The following is a 21274-nucleotide window of genomic DNA, read 5'->3' on the forward strand; positions in this document are numbered from 1 at the left end:
TGTATATCTTCAGGGCAACTTAGTTACGCGTGTACACCAGAGAAGAGCATTGAGGGCACGCTGAAGAACATCTGGTGGTCAGAATTAAGTCCGGAGTCCCCCGCTACGGCGTGCCCCAAATCAAATCGTGGTTTAGGCACAAAAAACCACAGAATCCAGGGAAGAGCAAGGACTGCATTCACAAAATCTCTCTCTCTCTCTCTCTCTCTCACGTAAGTGTTGTACGCAATCGACCCTCGCCTCGGCGATAATATCTTGTCAGGCTCATCAGAGTCATGACCAGAGAACACTGGAACCGCGTCCAATAACGAAATGACAAGATAGCGTCACTGCAGGCGTTTAACCGCGTGTGAATGGATGTCCAATTGTATGACGCTGCCGATGTTCCTGGCCTGTAAAATCAAACGGAATTTGAAGCAAAGACGCCGTACGCTCGATTTCAGTAAACGTTGCTGTACATATGGCTGCTGAGCTGTCTGTAGTTCGGGAGCAAAATAAGAAATAAAAAAGAAATACGGAAAACAAGAATTAAAACAAGAAATGGGAAAATCATGCACCAGGAAAAGCTAAGAAAGAAAGAAAGCGCGAGCCTGTTCATTTGGTGCGTTGTAAAGATGCGTGGTGTCTTATGGGTTCGTCAACTGCGTTCCTGTAGTTTTTATTATTCGCACCTTTCGTTTCGGTTTTGCGTCAAGCTGGTATCGTTTGTTTCTTCCTTTCTGTCTTTCTTTCTTTCTATTTCCTTTTTTCATTAATTAGATTGCGAACCCTCCAGTTGTCGGCTTTCGCTTTTTTTTGCGTAGACCACCTACCCAACAGCGTGACCGCTACAGCATAGAAGAATAACGTCTTAGCACTTACGCGATTGTCAACTTTTCACGTGCTCTTTCTGGTTCGTTTTTTGTTGTTGTTGGGCGAACGAGGTTTTGTCGACCGGTGCATCGCCACTTCCGGCGTCTCGGCTCGGCTGCGGCTTAGCGTTTGCTCGCGAGCGGCTGCGCGTTGTCGGCGCATTACGCGGCAAGAAGCGTTCCCGCGTGCCGGAAAACGCCGGGGCACGCCCTAAATCAGCGAGAAGAGCTTTCAGCGATTCCGTCCTCGATGAGCGCGCGCCGACCGGAGCGAAACTATTGCTCAGCGAAGCGCCTTCTCACTGCGCGGCATAACTTCGCCGCTTGCCGGAAGAAGACGCCGCCGCTTCTCCCGACTCGGCCATACAAAGACGGAGGCCCCGCGGCCGCCTCAGTTCTAAACCGAAACAGGATGACGCCCATTACTATTCCGCCTTTTTGCATCCAGCGGCTGTTTTGACCGCGCCGTGGATGCGCCCCGAGTACTGCGGCTAGCGCGCTCGCAAAACTGACGCGCCCGGCTCGACAGTTCCGATTGGACGCGCCGTTCGGTTCCGCGTTCCGATGCGATTGTGCGGTGGTCGAGCGGCGCGCACCTGAGCGCGCTTCGAAGACGACGTAAGCCGATTTGGGGCGACGAGTGGCTCCGTCGTCGCTGGAATTGCCCTGATCGCCACTGCCGATGCTCGGGCGGCAGCAACAGCGGAGAAGAAACCGGCGGGTTCGGAGCGACTTTCCGAAGGGGGAGCGAGAAACCGAGGCGACGACGGGCCGTGCACGGTGCGTTGTGTACCGAGATGGGATCCGCCTGACAGTGCTGTATTTTGTTTTTGTTTTCGCCACGCTTGTATCGCGTTGAAAGTGGAGAGGACGCGACGCGGAGGAACGAGTGAGCGAACGGCTAATGGGAGGAAACGCGAAAACTTATACATGGTGTCGAGGGGCAGTGACTTCGATACAATGGGTATACGGTGAAGAGGCCGACGCGCTGGGTGGGAGCAGCGACTGGTTTTAATTGCCAGAGCCTTGGCACATCCGTCGCTATGGTTACGTGTTATGAATGTAAGAACAATGACATAACGATCTTGAGCACCGCATTTTTTCGCTGTGCCTCGTAAATACGTGTACGTGTTTCGTGAACATACTTTCTTTTGCTTCTCCGTAACGCCTGTAACAAAATTCGGTTCCTATGGCAGTGCACTGAACGTTATTCAGAGGGCCCCGCAAAGTGTAGGCGGGCATCGACGACTTAAACGCGTCACGGGAGTAATTCGTGGTACCACTGGGCTCTGCGGTTCCTAGAAGATGGGTCTTCTTTCACATTCTTGTTTGAATGAAGGCACATCTGCTTATTTACTTTGTTAATTATTGGCAGTCAACGTCTCAAAGTAACAGCTGGACACTCGGATCCATCGCAGTGGCAGATTGATTTGGCCATCAGGAAGTTGTTTAACATCTACGTAGATCTATCTGCGCAAGATGGTTTACTATTCTTTTATGTTTTGTATTGAAGTTTTTAAATTTTTTGCTCACAGATTGGAATGCGGCTCCTAAGAATCGAACCTGCGTGATCTCGTGCTCAGCAGCAAGCCACTATAGCCACCCAAGCAGGTGAGGGTGTTTGTTTGCTGTGCGGGCGAGGTGATTTGCGTTAAGGTGCACAGATGCCAGGTGGCAGTTTCTGCACGATACGGGTGTGCTCTTTCCCATTGGTATATCGTTACTTCTTTTTCACGGCATGGTCGCGTGGTGCTTGCAAGCTACGCACGTTTACGGCTACATATGTACGTGTGTAATTCCACATGTGCATACGTATATACAGCGAGCGCTTGCAGCTCGTGTCGACGTTTATTGCGCCGCATAACGACCAAGCGTTCCTCCACGCCAGGGTGAGGGTTCAAACGATTCCTTTCACCCCGCAGTAGAGAAAGTCTGCGGACGCCCACTGCTGTAGCGGCGTGGGCGTCATGTATATATTTTTGCATATATACATATGTGCATGCGTTCGCGTCGCTGCGCAGAAAGGCTGTGGGACGAATATACACCCACGAAACAGTGTGTTCCTTAGAGGTGCGTTGAAACATGAGGAGGCAGATGTAGATCGCTAATGAATGCCCTCCCCGCCCTTGCAGGGAGCTTTCACTAGGGAACACGGGGCACTTTAAGCGGGCATTGCGAGTAATACAGCCCAATGTTGCCCACTGTGAGCTCGCCCGTCGCAAGAAAAAGAAAAGGGGAAGAAAGAAACACGAATATGTAGGAGGCAGAGAGAGAGAGAGAGAGAGAGCAAGGCAAAACAAACTTGCAGTAGATAGCTGGGGCCATTACAGGCGTATATGTCACTGGTATTAAAAAAAAAAAATGGTGACGCTGCTTCTGTAGTTCTTGTCTCTCAAGAACACCGCAACAATAGCTTCCGAGATGCGCCTCACTGTCATTGAAGGACGGAGGAGATACGAGACAGCTTGCAGTTGTTTCAAGTCAGATCAATAAATTGACGCAGTGTAGCTGAAACACTTGGTACTACATCTGGCTCTGGTAGAAGCTCCCTGCACGTTTTATGTAGATGTGCTCCGATCTTAATAGCCGCCGTTGCCACAACGCAGCGTCTTCACGCGCCTAGCAATTGTTGTCCCACAGTGTTCTTTTTCATGTATACTGGCCAAGGAATTGAGACTACGATGTCTTTTCTCTTTATGCTGCGAGTCAAGGCCGCAAAGGAAGCCCCAGCACTTTTCAATTGCGTTAACGGGGTCAGAACTATACATACGCGTGGCAGGTCTGATCCCACTTGCGATGCGGAAATATAAACCTGTAATTGCATCTGCCGCTGTGGCTAAAACGTTGTCGGCTAAGGAGCCAATAGACAGGCCCAATAGACAGTGCCTAGGTTCCTGGCTATATGTTGCTAGCGTCGAATTTATATTTACGAATGTCGTCCTTTATACTGGCGCAATGTCTTATCTTGGTATTATGCCCTTTTCGAGATTTAGAGGCCGTGTGTATATTTTATGCCTTTCTTTGGGCTCTCCAGTAGTAATGCAGGCTGACCCGCAGCTTTGAATAAGGCAGTCGAGTATTGCACATTCATCTGGCTGTTTTGCGTGAACGTCCGCACGTACCAGACGGTCCGCAATCGTGACTTTTCACAGCAGACGGCCTACGGCGCTTGCCCTTCTGCGTTAGACGGAGCACGCAATCATTTCAAAAGTTCTCCCGTAGGTTACACTTTACATTTGCGTTTAGTAGTAGCAGAATTTATTTACAGAAAAGCCGAGAGCCCGATCCAAGCTTCTGCCCTCTTACCTACTAATCGCTGGGAAGACGGAAGTCTTCGAAACCTTACTTTGCGGCCACTTTCCAAAGCGTGTGGTTACATCTGAACACATGAATTGCCCTATTTTTAACAGCCTTTCAATAATCATCGTTAACCACTTAAAGGTATAATTGGTCAGTTCGTACGGCTAAGCAAAGGAGTGGTACTATATAGTGATCGACGCGCATCGCAAGCTCTGCATGCGTACCCGAGTCGAACACACACACACACACACACACACACACACACACACACACACACACACACACACACACACACACACACACACACACACACACACACACACACACACACAGGCACGCACGCACGCACGCACGCACGCACGCACGCACGCACGCACGCACGCACGCACGCACGCACACACACACACACACACACACACACACACACACACACACACACACACACACACACACACACACACACACACACACACACACACACACACACACACACACACACACACACACACACACACACACACACACACACACACACACACACACACACACACACACACACACACACACACACACACACACACACACACACACACACACACACACACACACACACACACACACACACACACACACACACACACACACACACACACACACACACACACACACACACACACACACACACACACACACACGCGCACGCGCACGCGCACACACACACACACACACGCGCACGCACGCACGCACGCACGCGCGCAAGGTAGATAGATAGATAGATAGATAGATAGATAGATAGATAGATAGATAGATAGATAGATAGATAGATAGATAGATAGATAGATAGATAGATAGATAGTGAGAGAGAGAGTGAGGTAGAGAGAGAGGGGGGTTCTAAAGCTGTTTTCTCAGCAAGAAGATTCTCTTTGAAGAAAAGTCGGCTTCACTCAGTTTTACCACTATACATCTGGAAGACTGTCAATAACATATGTTTGATTAAACAAGATCATTACCGTGGCAACACGAAGTGCTGTTGTATTTACATCCATTATTAATAAAGTACAGGCGCATCACCTTGACTGAACCATGGCTCTCTGCAACTCAGTCCCTAGTGTAGAACTGTCAAGATGGTGAGGGTGAGAAGGTTACTCAGTCATAATATTATCATTTAATAACCTTCTTGTACTTACCACTTGCGCCTTCGTGAAGGCTACCCTTTTATAGACAAGTGTTTCCCACTGGCAACGTACGGGAATTGTTTTTTTCTTTGAGTTTCAGTACCGAATACAAAGTGTCTGCCTAAAGGCCTTCAGCCAACACTGAACGACATGCAGCACGCATCTTTTCCTGGTTTAGAGCAAGAATAAAACATCATAAGGCAAGAGTTTCGCACACGACTCGCCTTCTTTTGAAAGTGTGGTTACAGGAGAGAGGCTGATGCAGGATCACCGGCTGCAGATGTATCACACGCGTGATGTGAAGCAAATGAAATGCGCACCTATGGTTCACACAACCGCGAGAGATGCCTGCACAAATTCCAAACGAAGCCATAGGTCACTTGGGGCGAAGCCCACTTCCAGTTTTCTGCCTGGTGTTGCCCCCATATTGCTGAAAAAATTTTGCCAAATTATTTTTCCCCTCTTCTTTGATTATGCTTATTCAGCTGTGTCTTCTTGCATATACACATGGAAAATAAAATAAAAATGGTCGGTTGTTTAAACGTATCGTCCGTAATGGGTCAAGTCTCTCTGCTTCCGTAAGTGCAACCGCACTTGCCATTAAGTATTCCAAGGGCTGCCACTACGGGCGTAGTTCGGGACACTGGTGTCACTGTGAAACAAGCCGCGATGATGACTCTTTTCTCACAAAAACGTGAACGGCTGCGGCATCGCTTACAGGTCGGGTGCGCGCGCGCGCCAAAGGTGCCGCGCTGCATGCATCTAGCGCGCAAGACCACAACTGCCAAAGAAGCAGCTGCGCGTGCTTGCAAGTGCATCGCGAACTCGGCTTCGCAACCGCGCATTCCGGCCCCCCGAAACGGCAACCAACTCGGTATACGCGTCCCTTTCAGGCGTTGGCCCCGCAGCTTCCGTGCCGCGTGTGAGAGAAGCCATCGAGCTTTCAGGAAGCAACACAAGCACACCTTTCAGCAGCGCGCCCGCGGTATAGGGAAAGCGAATTACGCCGAGCCGCGTGCTCCACGCTAACTTCCTTTTGCGTCTCCGGCTCTTTGGCGGTGAGGTTTGAGCCGATGGGGGGGAGCGCCGACTCTTTTCCGTCTTTGTATTCACAGCATCAGCAGGCCTCGGCGGCGCGGGGTTCCCAGCAAGAGACCCTAATGGTTGGCGCGCTCGCAGCAGAGGCAGCAAGAAGCCCGACGATTCTGTTTCGTGCCGCGACGAGTTCCGATGCAGCAGTTGGTTTGCCGAGCTAATAACGTTGCAGGCTGGAATTAAATTAGTCGCAGAGGCGGGAAGGGAGCAGCACTTTTGGAGTGTCTCGGCGCGGCTCAGCGGGACGCGGCCAGCGGGAGGTTGGGGGCTCGCCGGCGGGATGGAATCGCTTTCAAAGCCACCACCGCTGCCGTCGCAAAGAAGAGAAGCTTTGCGCGAGCGAGCGAAATGCGCGCCAACGACACCTTCCACTAATGTCGCACGCAGCTGTCGTGGCAGTGGGCGTGGCTGCGGGTGTGTTCGCGTCTAGATTGCGTAATGGAGCGCGCTCGGCGCTTCTTTACGCTTGTGTGTACACGAGCTGTAGGCGTATACTGCCACGAGCTCCAGCACTGCCCCGCTTTACGTACACGTCGCAGCCTTCTTCTCCGGCTGATAAGTACCAGCTTAGCAGGGAGGTTGCGTCGTACCATTATTTTTTTTTATTCTGTCCTACTACTTTCCTTCAGATTCTAGACATACGGTGGTCGGTCGAGACATTATCAGACACGTCATATCTTGACGGTCGGTTGTCCAATATAAACGCATGTACACGCGTGCACGCGCACTACCTTACCCCCCTCCCCCATCCCACACACACTCACCGCGCACCCAAACGCACACACGTGCACGCATGCACGCGCACAGAGTGATAAATTTCGACCGTTATGCCTATTAGAAAGACTATAGTGATCCCATCCTTTCTTTTTTTCTCGCCCTTGTTTTTGTCCCCGCTCTTATCTCCGTCTTTACTTCCCCTTTCCCTTCCCCTAGTGCAGGGTAGCAAACCGGAGTCTTTAACTCTGGTTGACCTCCTTGCCTTTCTCTCATTTTCATCTCTCTCTCTCTCTCTCTCTCTCTCTCTCTCTCTCGCTCTCTCGCTCTTCAATCGCTATGCAGGAGAGCTGCACGAAATGCGTCGCTGCTCCTTCAAAGCCGCGTGCCCGCCGCCCCAACAAAGGCGCCATTGTCGACATCAAGCTTCGGCACGTCCGGCATGTGCGCACATGCTGCCGCTGCCGCATCGGGCACGTGCGACGCGCTCCTACGCGAGTGACCGGGAACACTCGCGGAGGCGCAGGCCTTTCACTATCTGAGATGGCCGCTCGTAAAACCTGGAAATGGAAAAGAAAAATAAAGGCGAGGTCGTTTTCTTGACCCCGGTTTTACGTGAGCCTGCGCCGGCGTATACACCGCAGCAATGCGGCGCTCGCTCGCTGGCATGCGCGGCCCAGTTGAGCACTGGGCGCCAATTAGCGCACGAAGCTTCTCTTTACGACGGGACGGTGCACGACCCTGAAGACGGTCGGAAAATAAAATGCCTCGTCGTATTAGAAAGCTTCTTCGCGTGCGCCGGAGTGGACTTACTCTCGAGTGCGACCGCTTAAAAATGCCGACGAAAATATAGCGCGCGCAGTGGTAGGCGCCCATCAAGGGAGCTCGTAAAGATAGCGCGGTTTCAATACGCGGCCCTCCATCGGGTGGCTCGGCGCATTCGCACTTGTGTCCGCACGCTTTGGCACTTCGTAAGGTCACTCGCTCTTATAACGTGATGCGTGGTGCACTCTAAGCACACCGCACTGTCACCACGGTTTGTGTATTGCGCGGACGGGGCAGGGCTTTGTCGTCACGGTTTTGTTGTTTTCGACCCTAAGTTAACCGTTGGGGGGAGTTCGCCCCCCTCTAAGTGCCTGGGAGGAGCCGGAACGAAACGGCAACATAGATCTCGGGCGTCGCTGAAAGAGCGATAGCCGAATTTGTTATGTAGACGTTCGCGAAGCTAGGTGACCCGACGTGGAGTAAAATGATTGTTTGTATTGATGTGAACGAGGAATTGCCAAGACTCTTAATGTGGCTTTTCAAGCGGAACATTTTTGGCAAGACGAATTCGTGACTGACCTAACGCATCTAAGTAATAGTGACTATATAAAACCAACAGGCAACGAAGCCAGGGAAAGCATAGGGGTAATTAGCTGTGGTGGAAATTGAAACGTAGGAGATAATGAAGAAAAGCGAAAATGAGAGTGCACGAAAAGTTAACTTCTCGCCGGTGGAAGACAAACCCACAACCTTCTGTTACGCTTCACTGTGTGCGGCGACGAATGAAACGGATGCCGAGCGCTTGAGACACGACGTGCCTAATCGTCACACTCGTCAACATGAAGGCTTGTCTGTCGGGTGTGTGCGACGGGATTATGCACCAGTGCAAATCTTACTCTTCATTGTCCTCCGTTCGACCCCTCTGCACCAGGGAGGGGGTTTTCTGCGAAGTCATGTGTGTGGGTTGGCCAGTGTGTTGACTCTACGTTAGCTATGCTTCCCACCTCTACAGTAGCGAGAGGGGTACCGAGAGGGTTTTCTCCGTATTCCGCAGTGTGGATTGCCAGGGAGTGATCTTTCTCCGTATTCCTTTGTGTGGAGCGACGAGTGTGCTGACAAGGCCCTCTAACAGGAAGCGAGAGATAATGCGGTTGCCCGGATAGTGTAGGGCATAAGAAGGCCAGCGAGGCGCCTCGGACTGCTTCTCTGCCCTTGCGTTGCATGAGCACACACGCCGATCGCTTCTGTATGTTTCTTGGAGCCCACCGCTCACCTGTAACGACTTATTAAACTTCTGCGATTTGTTTTTACATCATCTCGTCTTCCCTGCCAGACGCCCTCCGATGGTCAGTCTGGTTCGAGCTCCAAGCAGACGCTGCTGAAGGTTGCCGAGACTCCGTCCCCGTGACCACTGGTGGCGGCTTTAGCACTCCTGTTGTGCTACGGCGACGTCCATCAATCCATCTACTATCTTGGGTATCATCTGTGTGTACTAGATTTATCCCTATAGGAGTGTTAGCCAGCGCCACTCAGGGCCATGGCGGGCGGATGTGGAACATCTTGATTTGCGCGATGGCGCCACGTAACACGTGAACTTAGGAGAGCAAGCACGTGGCTCATAAACCATTGTAGGCTGCCTAATGCATAAAGGCTGCCAGATTCGAGGCCCTCGCTATGAAGGAACGGGTAAACGCGAAACAGAGGGGCTCGATTTTCGTTAACCGTTTTTCATTTTCTTCATTATCGTAACATTTCAATTTCGACAACAGCTAATTATTAATATGCTTTCTTTGGCTTCATTGCCTGTTGCTTTTATATGATCGTGATGGAGACGGAGACCCTTTGTTTCACTTCTCCCGGTTCCTTCTTAGTAATACTGGAGTGTTTGTCCTCTTCTGAACTCCTAACCCCCCCCTCAACACCTCCTTGTTCTGTTTCGTAGTGCGGTTTACCTCACGCCTATATGCGCGAAATGTTGTCGCGTAGGTAATTGGAGGTTTTCATGAAAGGATATGCATTATGAAATGTCGAAATTGTGATATGCATTCTGAGAAAAGATGTGTGGTATGCTACCTTGGCGGCATATTTTTTTGTGTCGTTCTTTTCTTTTTTTCCTTTTCTCCGCTTTTACCTTTTCTTGGTCGCGGAACATTTCAGGTGTCCGTCGACAGGTGGTACAACTACGAAGATTGCGGGTTATTCTCTATCATTTCCTTTCCTTTTTTTTTTTTTTGCACGACAATGACGGCGACGACGAAAGTGGCAACAAACAACAACAACAACAAATATTTGTGCATCTTTGTGGAATTCGAATTGGCCCGTGATTAGGACATCTCACTGGTTCTGTGATACGGTCACTGAATTGGGTTGGTCGGCTTGACTGGCTGATTAGTTGGATCTGGCCAACTTATTGTTTTGTAGCCAAAAAAAGGGAAGCATTTACCCTCTCTCGTGCTTTATGTTAACTATGTCTTGTTATCCGTGAAACGAGTGGGCGTAGTGAAAGTACGCTGACATTTCGGGCAATCGAAAGAATCTAAGGAAAGTTCCTATTTTTTATCAATAATACGGGCGCCCCTAGGCTTTTGTCGATAAGTTATCGAATGTGCTCCGCAGAGGATTTAAGTCGCTTTCAGTCGTGACTCGCAGCCTTTCCTGGGGGATGAGCAGACGCAGCTGGTTTCTCGAAGATTTGTACTATATATATCTGTGTGTTTGTGTGTGTTTCGAACTTAGCTTGCGGGGTTATAGGGGCAGTGAAACGACCTCGAAGCCCGCCTGTATGGTGTCCTGCATCCTGAAAGTCCAGAATGGGACTTCGTAACTTACTCGAACGTCCCTCATACACCGACTATTGCCCTCCATCCGCGGTTTCCCTGAGAGCCTGTGTGCGTTTCCCTTCGCCCCCCCCCCCCCTCCCCATCTTTTTCTCCATGCCCTTCCCCCCGATGCTCGAGTGTAATTCTTCTAACCGCGGAAAGGCCCGCGCGAGTGAAGCCCGGGAGCCGTAAGTGATAAGAACTGCATTGCGGAAGGACAGTATATAGGGGCAGCAGATATAGCTCTGCAGGGAGTGGAGCGGACGCGAAACGAACGCCGCACTCCCCGCACGGCCTGCTGGCACGAGTTGCGAGGCTCACTCTGGAAGGAAGAGCCATAGCTTATGGCTGCCGAAGGGCAAAGCCTGCCGTGGCAAAGCCCCGCTGCGCTGCGGCATATACTTGTCGTCGAGCGGCGCGTTTGGATGCTTTACACGCGTCCTCTAATGGACGCGCTCGCTGACCGGCGCCGGACGTTGCGGTTGTGGACCTGCGGAAGGTTTTGCGCGTTTTTCTTTCTTTCGTCGAGCGCACTCTGCGGTCGAGCTTGTATAATGTGAGAACGGTGAGATAAGCCGAGCGAAGATGTACGGGAATAGCTGCCCGTCGCTGTGGAATGGAGTATATACGCCATTGGCCAGGTCTGCATAGGTAATGAGGAGACAGCGAAGACGAAATCCGTGATGACGTCGCGATCCTGGTGCTGTACATAGACATCGCGTGATCTTGAAATCCGTGCCTGGCGGCTGATGTCAGAGAGCTTTCGGTAGAGAGGACGCAACTGATTGGGGTAGTGTTAGCAAATAGCGGTAACAGATGCACCGGATATGTGCTGGGACTAAAAAAAGCTGCTACGACTCTCATAGTTGATTCTGTAGCGAAGCAGTTACAACGTTCCCGGCAGGACACCGTGACCACTGACGAGCACTTCATTTTCGTTCTATTTTTGTCGAACGCATGGCTGATAGCGTGCCCTAATTATAGCAGCCTGCTGCATTTTGAGTGCAGGTGCGATGGAGTGTATCGGACGGCAGAAATTCGAAGCCTGACTTTACGACGACCCATAATTCAAGATTCAAGATTCAAGATTCAAGATTCATTTATTTCTCCAAGAGAAAAAGGCCGGGGACAAAAAGCTGCCTTGAAGCAGCTTGACGGGGTCCGGGGCCCATTTACAAAATGGCAGCAGTGAAGAGAAAAAAAAAAAAGTACAATTTGACATACATCATGAATCAAGGAACACAATGCAGAATTTCAATTAAGCTTAATGCAATACAAAATAAAAATTCAAATATACAATGCACTGAGAAGTAATAAAAAAAAAGCATAATACAGCGTTATAGCAGAAACAAAGAGTAAAACGTAATTGCATTTCAACATTACGATATAATATATCAAGTTCAAACAATACATAGCAGCATTTCTTTTTATACAATGGAAAAAAACACTATTAGCCTAATTTGGGTTTGAACCCACCACATGCTCAAAAAATTGCTGAACAATTGTTTTTTTGTTTAGGTTCATATTTTCTGTGTACCATTTGTGTGTGTTAAGGGTGTTCGGAACCAGGAAATGCAACATTTGGGAGCCATACGTCGTGCGAAGTCGGGGTAGATGCCATTTCTCTTTGCATCTGGTGCTTGTATTAGTGTGCGTTTGTGTCACCGATGAGAGTTGGATTATGAACTTAGTCCGAGGCAAGCTGAAGTTATTCAAGGCGCGAAGAATGGTAAATGGCACCAGATGATGAATGGGCGATATTCCATGTTTAATAAACAGTGGTCTGGTGTGAGCCAGGTAATCTGAGCCAGAAACTATGCGGATAGCTTTCTTTTGCAAAAGTAGTAGTTGGTTTAGATGCACGCGAGCCGCAGTTCCCCACACAAGATGGCAGTAGCTTATTTGAGAGTGAAATAATGAATGATATATTAATTTTTTAACTTTCACGGGAAACAAGTCGCGACCTCGTGAAAGAGCTCCTATAGATTTCGACAAGCTTAAGGAAAGATGACGGAAGTGATCAGCCCATTTAAGATGTTCGTCAAATATTACGCCAAGAGATTTATATTTACTTACGATATCGATAGCGTAGTCTCCAATAAGCAGTGGGATTGATATGGTTACTTTCCGATTTATCGAACGAAAGATAACCGCCTTTGTTTTATTATGATTAATATTTAAACTGTTTACATGTGACCAGTTATGGAGGCTTTCCAATATGACGTTCGCTTCAAAGAGGAGTTCATTCGATGAGTTTCCAGATAAAAATAAACTAGTGTCGTCGGCATATATTATAAATTCCGCCTTCTTGGAAATATGAACGAGATCGTTTATATATACGTTAAAGAGGAACGGACCTAAGATACTGCCCTGCGGTACTCCGCATCTTATATACTCAAAACTGGAGCTACAACCATCAACACATACGGATTGCTGCCGTTTTTCAAGATATGACTTTATCAACTTAAGCGGATTGCCTCTTATACCGTATGCATAAAGTTTATCTATAAGAATGTTGTGATTAATGCAGTCAAATGCTTTGCTGAAATCGACAAAAATGCCTAATGTTAGAAGTTTATTTTCAATGTTTTGCAAAATTAGTTCTTTTTGTTTAAGTAGCGCAGATTCCGTAGATAAGCCTTGTCTAAAACCAAATTGGGAATCTGTAAAAAGGCGATTATTGTTAAAGTAAATTTCCAAACGCTTAAGCAAAATTTTTTCTAGTGGTTTCGAGAAAATTGGCAGAATCGATATTGGCCGATAGTTGCCCATGTCCTGTGTCGTCCCAGATTTATGGATAACAATCACTTTGGCTAGTTTTAGTCTGTCTGGGAAGGCAGATGAAGATATCGACAGGTTAAATATATACGATAAGTGAGGTGCAAGAAGGTCAGCTACAAATTTTATTGGTTTTACTGACAGACCCTCTGCGTCAAGGCTGGAGCTATTCTTTAAGGCCATTAGTGTAGCAAAACTTCGCATGAGTCCGTAGGGTGGAGAAAAAAAGAGTCAGGTGTCTGTACAGAAATTCGGCAGGTAGCATCTTTGTTGTAGTCCGTTTTTGGGAGACCAATAAAATGTTTGTTAAAGCTATCCGCTAGTTCAGTACCCATTAAGGTTACACCGTTCATTGTAAGACCTCCTATAGAATTGGAGGGCTTGGACGTGTTAAGGACTGCGTTTATTGTTTTCCAAACTAATTTTGCATCACAGCGACCGTCTTTCTCAAATATATTCGTATAATATTCCTTACGCGCCTTCCGCAACTCGCTGTTTAATTTATTTCTGAACTGTTTGAAGGCAGTCAGATCGGCCAAATCTCGGCTGGATAAAAATTTTTGAAACATCTTGTCTTTCTTTTTTATCTGTTTGTAAAGAGGCGGCGTAATCCATGGTTTTCTCATTTTTTTAGATTGGCGCTTTGTGGACCACGGGAAACATGCATCATATATTTCACGAAATTTATTTATAAATATATTGTACGCTTCATCTGCACTGTTATTAGTATAAATTTCGGACCAGTCAGCACTGTTTATAATTTCTCTGAATTTATTAAGATTTGTGTCATTAATTGACTGATAGGTAGTAAGGGCTCTTCTAGTGAAAGTTGAAAGTTTTTGAACAACCGACACAAAAATTGGACAGTGGTCGCTAAGGTCGGACGACATTGTACCAGCGTATTCGACACTAATTTGCACACGAATCCGATATTTTTCAGAAAGGAGCGCTGAGATGAACAAGGTTCAATTTGAATCGATCTGTGTGTCCTGCGAGGTCGAAAACAGGGTTTGCTGCATGTCCGCAGGCATCGGGGAATACAAACGTTACGCACCTTTTTTGAAGACAACTGTTTTCTCTGTTCTTGCTTACGCTTGACAACAGCATCGAGATTTTTCATTCTGTCCAACACGCATGAGTTGAGCGAGTTCCACTGATAATGCCTTGGAGGAGTCGCTCTGTACTTTCTTGAATTACGCTCGAGTTGCATCTGAAGCTTTACAGATCACGTGGTCTTCTTCTACTCGCTATGTTTAGACGTATAATATATCGCATTTTACCTAGATGCAGATAGCTCATCTATAGTTAAATTTACAGTCCCGTTTTTTCTCTGACTATGTATAACTTGGTGGGTTAACTACATCAATATAAGGTCAATAAACCCACAGCGCGCACACCTCCTTTCACCCATATAGAAGAAGAAAGAAACAGCGCCAAATTTGGCCAGGTCGCGGTGCGACGCTATAGAGTACTTAGCGCTGGGCACTGCTGGCGCCGACCAGCCAGCATGACAGGTCAAAGCGGCCGACTCATCATCGGCTCCGCAGAAGTTCGAAGCAAGACGGAGCATGGGCATCGAAAATGAGATCGAACGCTCAGATCTTCCATAAAAAGACATTCCTTCCTCGAAGCCTATAACGCTTTCTCCCTCACCCCGGACAAAACCGCGCGCTCTGCGGTGTGCTGCTCAACGAAGAGCATTCTCTCGGCGCCAGCGGCAGAGGCCGCAGAAAGGGAGCTGGCGATGCCACTCGCCGATTGCGCGAAATTTACGCGACGGCGATTTCGAGGCGCGATTACCAGCCAGCGGCTCCTCTGCCCCTCGCTCGCGTTCCCTTTGGCACGCTTACCTAGCTATCACCGGGAAAGGCCAAGTCCACGTTCGAAAGCGCTTCTTCTTCCTCCCTCCTCCTCTTCCTGCGGCGGGCGACGACGTGTCGTCGCGTATGGGGCGGGCGCTATATGCGATTTCGCAACGCGAAAGAGGTTGGACTGAAGCGAAATTCGCTGTTCTGTGTACGGCGGGCGAATCGCGAGTGTAATCGCGCCGCGCGTGTCCCGCGACGATTCGAATCTTAATTCGAGCGGCGGCCTTCTCCGTAGGCGGGACGGCGAATGTCGATGTGGAGGAGTGGACGGGCGAAGCGCGGAGTAATAGCAATCGTCGGAGTGCCGAGGTTCTGTAGGCGAGGACGCCATGGCTTCGCGTTGCACGAACGTGGGAGAGGAGCACGTTACTCGCTATTTTTGGAAGTGGAGTGCGCGATCTTGGTGGAGGATCGCGCAGAGAAGTGGGGAGTCAATCTTGCAAAAGAGGATATACTCCTGCCTCGCCTATATAGACGAGGCAGATGTCCTCTTAGTGCATCCTAAAGAAACAATATGCGCATTAGAAGTACGCCCAGAAGGTGGCATCTCGATTGTTGCCGTACCTCAAGGCCGCGGTGTTTTTTTCTGGAGAGAGTTCGAGGCGAAGGCCACTCCTAATCCCGTGTCATTCTATGGTTCTCGTAGAGACGGCACGCAAGAGGGCGCGCACGCCACGATGCTACGGGCTGGGATAAAGAAAAGTGAAGGCCGCCGCTATCGCCCGATTAGTTCTTTGCTCGGGGCTTCGTATTTCGGTGCGAAGATTGATTGGTGGCGGAGGCGAGATGCCGTGTTAGCGGGCGACGGTGATTCCGAGAGCACGCTAATGGAGCTGCGAATAAGCGTTCTGGGTGTGGACGCCCTCTGGATGGTACATGCAGTGCCGAGCCGATTACCGAACTGATGCAGCTTCGAAAAGATGCCCTGCGTCCTGTCAAGACCTGCTTGGCGGTGCGCTACACTGCGCCTTAGTGCAGCTTTCTGCACTGTAGCTTATGGAGTTGTAACACGTTGTCAGGGGACACAACGCTCGCGTTGTTAAACATTGTTTGTTTGCTTGTTTGTTTGTTTGTTTGAGTGAGTGAGTGAGTGAGTGAGTGAGTGAGTGAGTGAGTGAGTGAGTGAGTGAGTGAGTGAGTGAGTGAGTGAGTGAGTGAGTGAGTGAGTGAGTGAGTGAGTGAGTGAGTGAGTGAGTGAGTGAGTGAGTCTATCGCTCGAAAGCAAAAGTGTAGCTATGGGAAACACCGTTATGAGGGGCTCCTCGTTAACTTTTACGACCTGAGATTCTTCACGTTCACTCGGTGCTCGGTGATGTTCAAAAATTTCTTTTTGCGTCATTGCCATTTGGGGTAGTATGCTATAGTGTCGTGTCAGGTTCGTGACTTCTGGGTTCAAGTTACTGAGTGGGAACCTCACTGCCTAGAATGAAAAGACACGACCGAAAAGACAACACGCACTTGTTATTAACAGGAATAAAAGAAAAAGAAGAAGGTCGGTACAAAGAACGACTAATTAAAAAAAAACACAAACAGACACACACATATCGATGAACAGAAACTGAACTTGCATTACATTGAGATTGAACTAGGAAGTTCTACCAAAGTCCTGAAAGGTATGCGATTTCTTTCAGCTCACGATTGTATCGGCGATGGCCCAGCGTGTTGCGGCTACGGCGAAGCACTGGAGGCTGCAACGCAGAAGCTGCCGGAAGGCTTGGACAGGGTCACCTGCCGCCACTGCGCTTGCACTGCTATCGCCTTCAGACCCGAGTCGGGGTTCGCGGTCGTTAGATTGGCTCTGACATCATCAGCCTCTCGGCAACTCGAGAGGCTACAGGGGTATCTCAGCAGGATACTGGCTTGAGCACAAAGTAAGATTCCAAGTCGTCTCAGGCTAAGTCTAGGACACTCGGCGGGATCCGCAACTGCCGCGGGCAAAGAAGAGAGGCAGAGAGATTCCTGGGTGTCTATGTAGGCTCGGGAGAGGTCCATCAGCTCGTCCATAGCCTCGTCCTCGAGCACCAGGACCCGCATGTTCCTTTTATTTAGTCACGTTGATATTAATTCCTTAACAACATTGCTAATGTTCTGAATTATTTTGCCGTATGCCCAGAGAGGGCGATTGACCTTTTTCTCTCCGGCGTCCCAGCTCGATATCTGTTCTTCCTTCCTCACGCCCCGGGTTCTTTGAACTGTCCAGAGTGGAATTTGTTGATTGGCCATCACCTCTTTTGTCGTCCAGTCACTATCTTCGCGAAGTCTTTTTTGTCAGGTTACACCGCCACGGCACAACACCGCATAACTTCCCCCGAGCGTTCATCAGCTTGTGTACACAACGCGTAATCATCACAGCTAGGCCATACCCCTCATGCAAATCTCTCCAGGATTCATTAAAAACCGCCATATTGCTTCCTCTCTTTCCAATGATCGTTACGGGAGCACCATTGGGTTTCTCTCTAGTACGAAAATCTACACGCCGATGGCGGGAGTCGAGCCCGCGACCTTGTGTACAGCATCACAATGCCATGGATATAGCGTAGCCACTGCGGCCGCTAAAGCACATTGGAGCCTCTGTTATGGGAAATGCTAGCGTTTCTGGCATCGTCTGAGACAAATCACATATGGCAGCCTAAATTCAGAGGAACACAAACAACAAAATTCAAAATGCGGAGTCCGTACTTTCTTCAGGTGAGTATGAATGGCCAAGATTAATGGCGTCGACAACACAAGCCTCATACGTTATAATAGAACCAATTTGTTTTCGCACCGGTATGCAGCTGATGGGGTATGAGACGCGTACAAATCTCCGTACCTTGTCTCGGTTTAAGCGCCTGGACGGCGTCTCGGGTCCGGCGTATAAGTGAGAGAGGAAATTCGTGCTCAATTACACGACGACGACGAGCACGAAATTGCGCCGAACGCGACGGCACACTTAATTGTCGAAATGATGAGCGTGGCGAGTAAGAACAAACGATGGCACCGATATTATCTCTGCAGCGGCCGCACGAGTTTCGGTTCGTCGACGACGAAGTAGACAGAGAGAAAAGCTTTGCATAGTGGAGCAGCTTCCCCCCACCTCAACATCGATCGAGAGATGCGCGAACGGCGTGATCCTCGCGCTTTTTTGAATCAAGGGATTAGGAACGGAGCCCGCGCCGACAGCGTAATTTTTCTTCGACGACACTCGGTGAAACGAGCCGGCGCATACTGCAAACTCGGGAGGGCGTTATATAAGGACGAGGGAATAGGCGGTCGTGCGTTTCCCACCGCCACCGCCGTGGTGGTGGTACCACGCTCGCACGCGCGTCGTCTCAAATCTTTCGATCCTCGCTTCTCGGGAGTAAAACGACCAGGCAACAATTCAAGAGGTGCAAAAAGAAAGAAAGCGGACTCGTATCGAACAAAACGATTTCGGGGCGCACGGAGTCCCGCGCCTAAAAGAGAGCGAGCAACCCGCGAAAGCCGAGAGAACGAGATGTACGTAAGGGAGCCGCGCACGGCACGGCAAAGCTGCGTGCAAAGAGTTGCGCCGAAGCGTATTGCGAGCTGGCGAAACGAATTCGACCTGCTTCTTTGGAGCAGCGGTAAAGGGGGAAGGCCTATAGTGGCGCGGGCCGTGAACCGGGGCGCAGATTGAAAAGCAACTACACAGGCGCCGCGGTTCCAAAACAGCAGCAGAGTTGCCGAAAAGAAAGACAACGAAAAATAAAAAAGTAAGACAGGGAAGGAGGGACGCGAGAGGAGAAGGGACATCGCTTGGGACGCAGAGGAAGGAATCTGGCGAGGTCGCGGTGCGCGCTGGTGTTGCTGCAACTCTCCGAAATTGTGATTGATGAGGGTAGATGCGACCGAGGCGAGAATGGCGGAAGGGAAGGCCGTCGTCTGCTTCTTCTTCGTCGTCTGCTTCTGCTTCGTCGTCTCCGCGGTCTGATATCGGCGAGGTGAGAATGCCGGCGAGAAAAGGGGCCGCCGCCTCTGACTCTTCGCGTACAAACACCCGAACGCGCGCCAATCTGGCGAGAATTTCCACGCATGGCGGCGTCTTCAGAAGGAAGGATTCAGTGAGGGGGCGGATGGGGGAGGGTGTGGGGGAGGATCCCGAGGTATTCGAGCGACGGCGATGCGACCGTGCCAGAGTTCGAGAGCCGAACGGGGTTGTCGGTGGAGTAGGATTTTTCGCTTGCGCAGTGGCGGTCAACTGGCGGGTCACTTCGTAGAGTTCTCTAAAAAAGTTACTAAAGGGAACTCTAGCGCTGCGATCGTTTCGCCACCGTGGGTATGAAGGTTAGTACGCGTACTTGCCTAATTTTAATGCGTGTGGCTTCAAACGTCTTCGTGGCGTTATGAGGTTTTGTCTTTCTGAATTTTCAAGCACTCATAGGTTTCTAAACACAGGAAAGTAATTGGTATCATCCAAACACACGCTCTCCTCGCACGAGCATGCCCACACAAACACACAGCGCATTCAGTTGCTGCACGCGTATTGCTCAGTGGAAGCATATGTTGACCTCAGCGTTTCCGGCGTTGCTCGTTGCAGAAAAGCTGCATTGCTGTTTATGAAAGGACCCTGTTGGGTGCAAGAGCATTCCACGTTCCATTTGCCTGTAGTTCGCGCTTCAATGCGGGAATATATTTCATATCTTTGATCTCGGCACCCTTTCTTGCTCGAATGGCTGTAAACGTCGGAGCTGAACGCGTGTTCTTTCTTTCTATTATTATATCGCGCAGAATTTGTAAACACTGCCTGTGGCAGATGGCACAATTCTAATCCTTGAACTGGATTACTCAAAGGGTCGACATCACGTCTACAAGAAACGAAAGTTCGTAATATACTAATGGATAAAACTTCACTAATGAAGTTTTTTATTGATTAATTTACGACACATTGCAGTTTACGAATTGTAGCCGGTGAGTTTTCAAAAGCATATGGACTTGCAACGGATTCTCAGGAAGGCACCGGTTTCGTGAAACTTGCGGGGAAAATGCACTGTTGTTTGACCGTACTGTTTAAGCGACGCGTCATTTTATGCATTGAAGCAAAGAAGTAACTGAACCTCCAATGTATTTCTTCGCCCTTTATATGAATGAATATATCGAAACTGTTGTCATCCTGACAATTTGTTCCAAGTGGATACGTCTTGCGAACTCAAAGGCTACAATTCGTTAATTGCAATATGTACCGTAAAGTAAATTATTAATCAATGTAATTAGCGAATACTTGATACTTAGTTGAGTATTCGACTCTAGCTGAAGGACTAGAATTGCTCTATATGCCAATGGCGATATTTCAAAAATTATATATGGTCTCAGAGAAATAAAAAAATAAAGACCTTCGCTTATGGTGGCGTATATGGGCTTTGTTCGCATTCGATTACTTAAAATTAGTCTTGTGCACCGATACGGCTCCTGCGTTATTGTATGAACGCGTAACTGTCAATTAGACTTTCTCAATTCAACAATTTTGGCTAATTCACTTGCAGCTGTCGGAAGCTGCGCATTATGTACAGAAGAGGCTACATGATAATGTAGTTGTTGTGTTGTTACACTAGGTTACGACCTCTGAAAGTTTTCATCCAGGGTCGGGATAGTGCAGCCATTATATTCCAATTATTTGCCTTTTCTTGCTTCGTTCTCACTCCTAAGAACGGCGCTACACCTACGCCAACAACGTGATCCGCAGGTCGTGAGAGCTGGGTAAAAACAAACAAACAAGCAAATAAATAAATTGCTGGCTCTCCCATAATCGAGAGTAAAGGTAAGCATGAAATGGCAACAGGCAAAGCGGATTGGTTGGAGACGATACTAGCCACAATAATAAAATGGGTCTAGTGCATGTTCGCAAGGGCACAACCCACCACACCGCACCACACCGATTCTTTAAACAGATTCCTGTGTTATGCTGTATAGAA

At 49.0% G+C, this 21274-nt stretch overlaps 1 long non-coding RNA gene across 1 annotated transcript in view; it reads left to right on the forward strand.

The window, feature by feature from the left end:
* The first annotated feature begins 704 nt into the window (after window positions 1-704).
* The window catches only part of LOC139060582 (uncharacterized), a 218170-nt gene continuing 197600 nt past the window's right edge, over window positions 705-21274 (forward strand). The window contains exons 1-2 of the long non-coding RNA XR_011514942.1: window positions 705-1631; window positions 2387-2462. This is a non-coding gene — a long non-coding RNA (uncharacterized lncRNA). The remainder of the gene's footprint in view (window positions 1632-2386; window positions 2463-21274) is intronic.

Source organism: Dermacentor albipictus, chromosome 5, assembly GCF_038994185.2.
Source record: "Dermacentor albipictus isolate Rhodes 1998 colony chromosome 5, USDA_Dalb.pri_finalv2, whole genome shotgun sequence".
Taxonomy (NCBI): Eukaryota; Metazoa; Arthropoda; class Arachnida; order Ixodida; family Ixodidae; genus Dermacentor; species Dermacentor albipictus.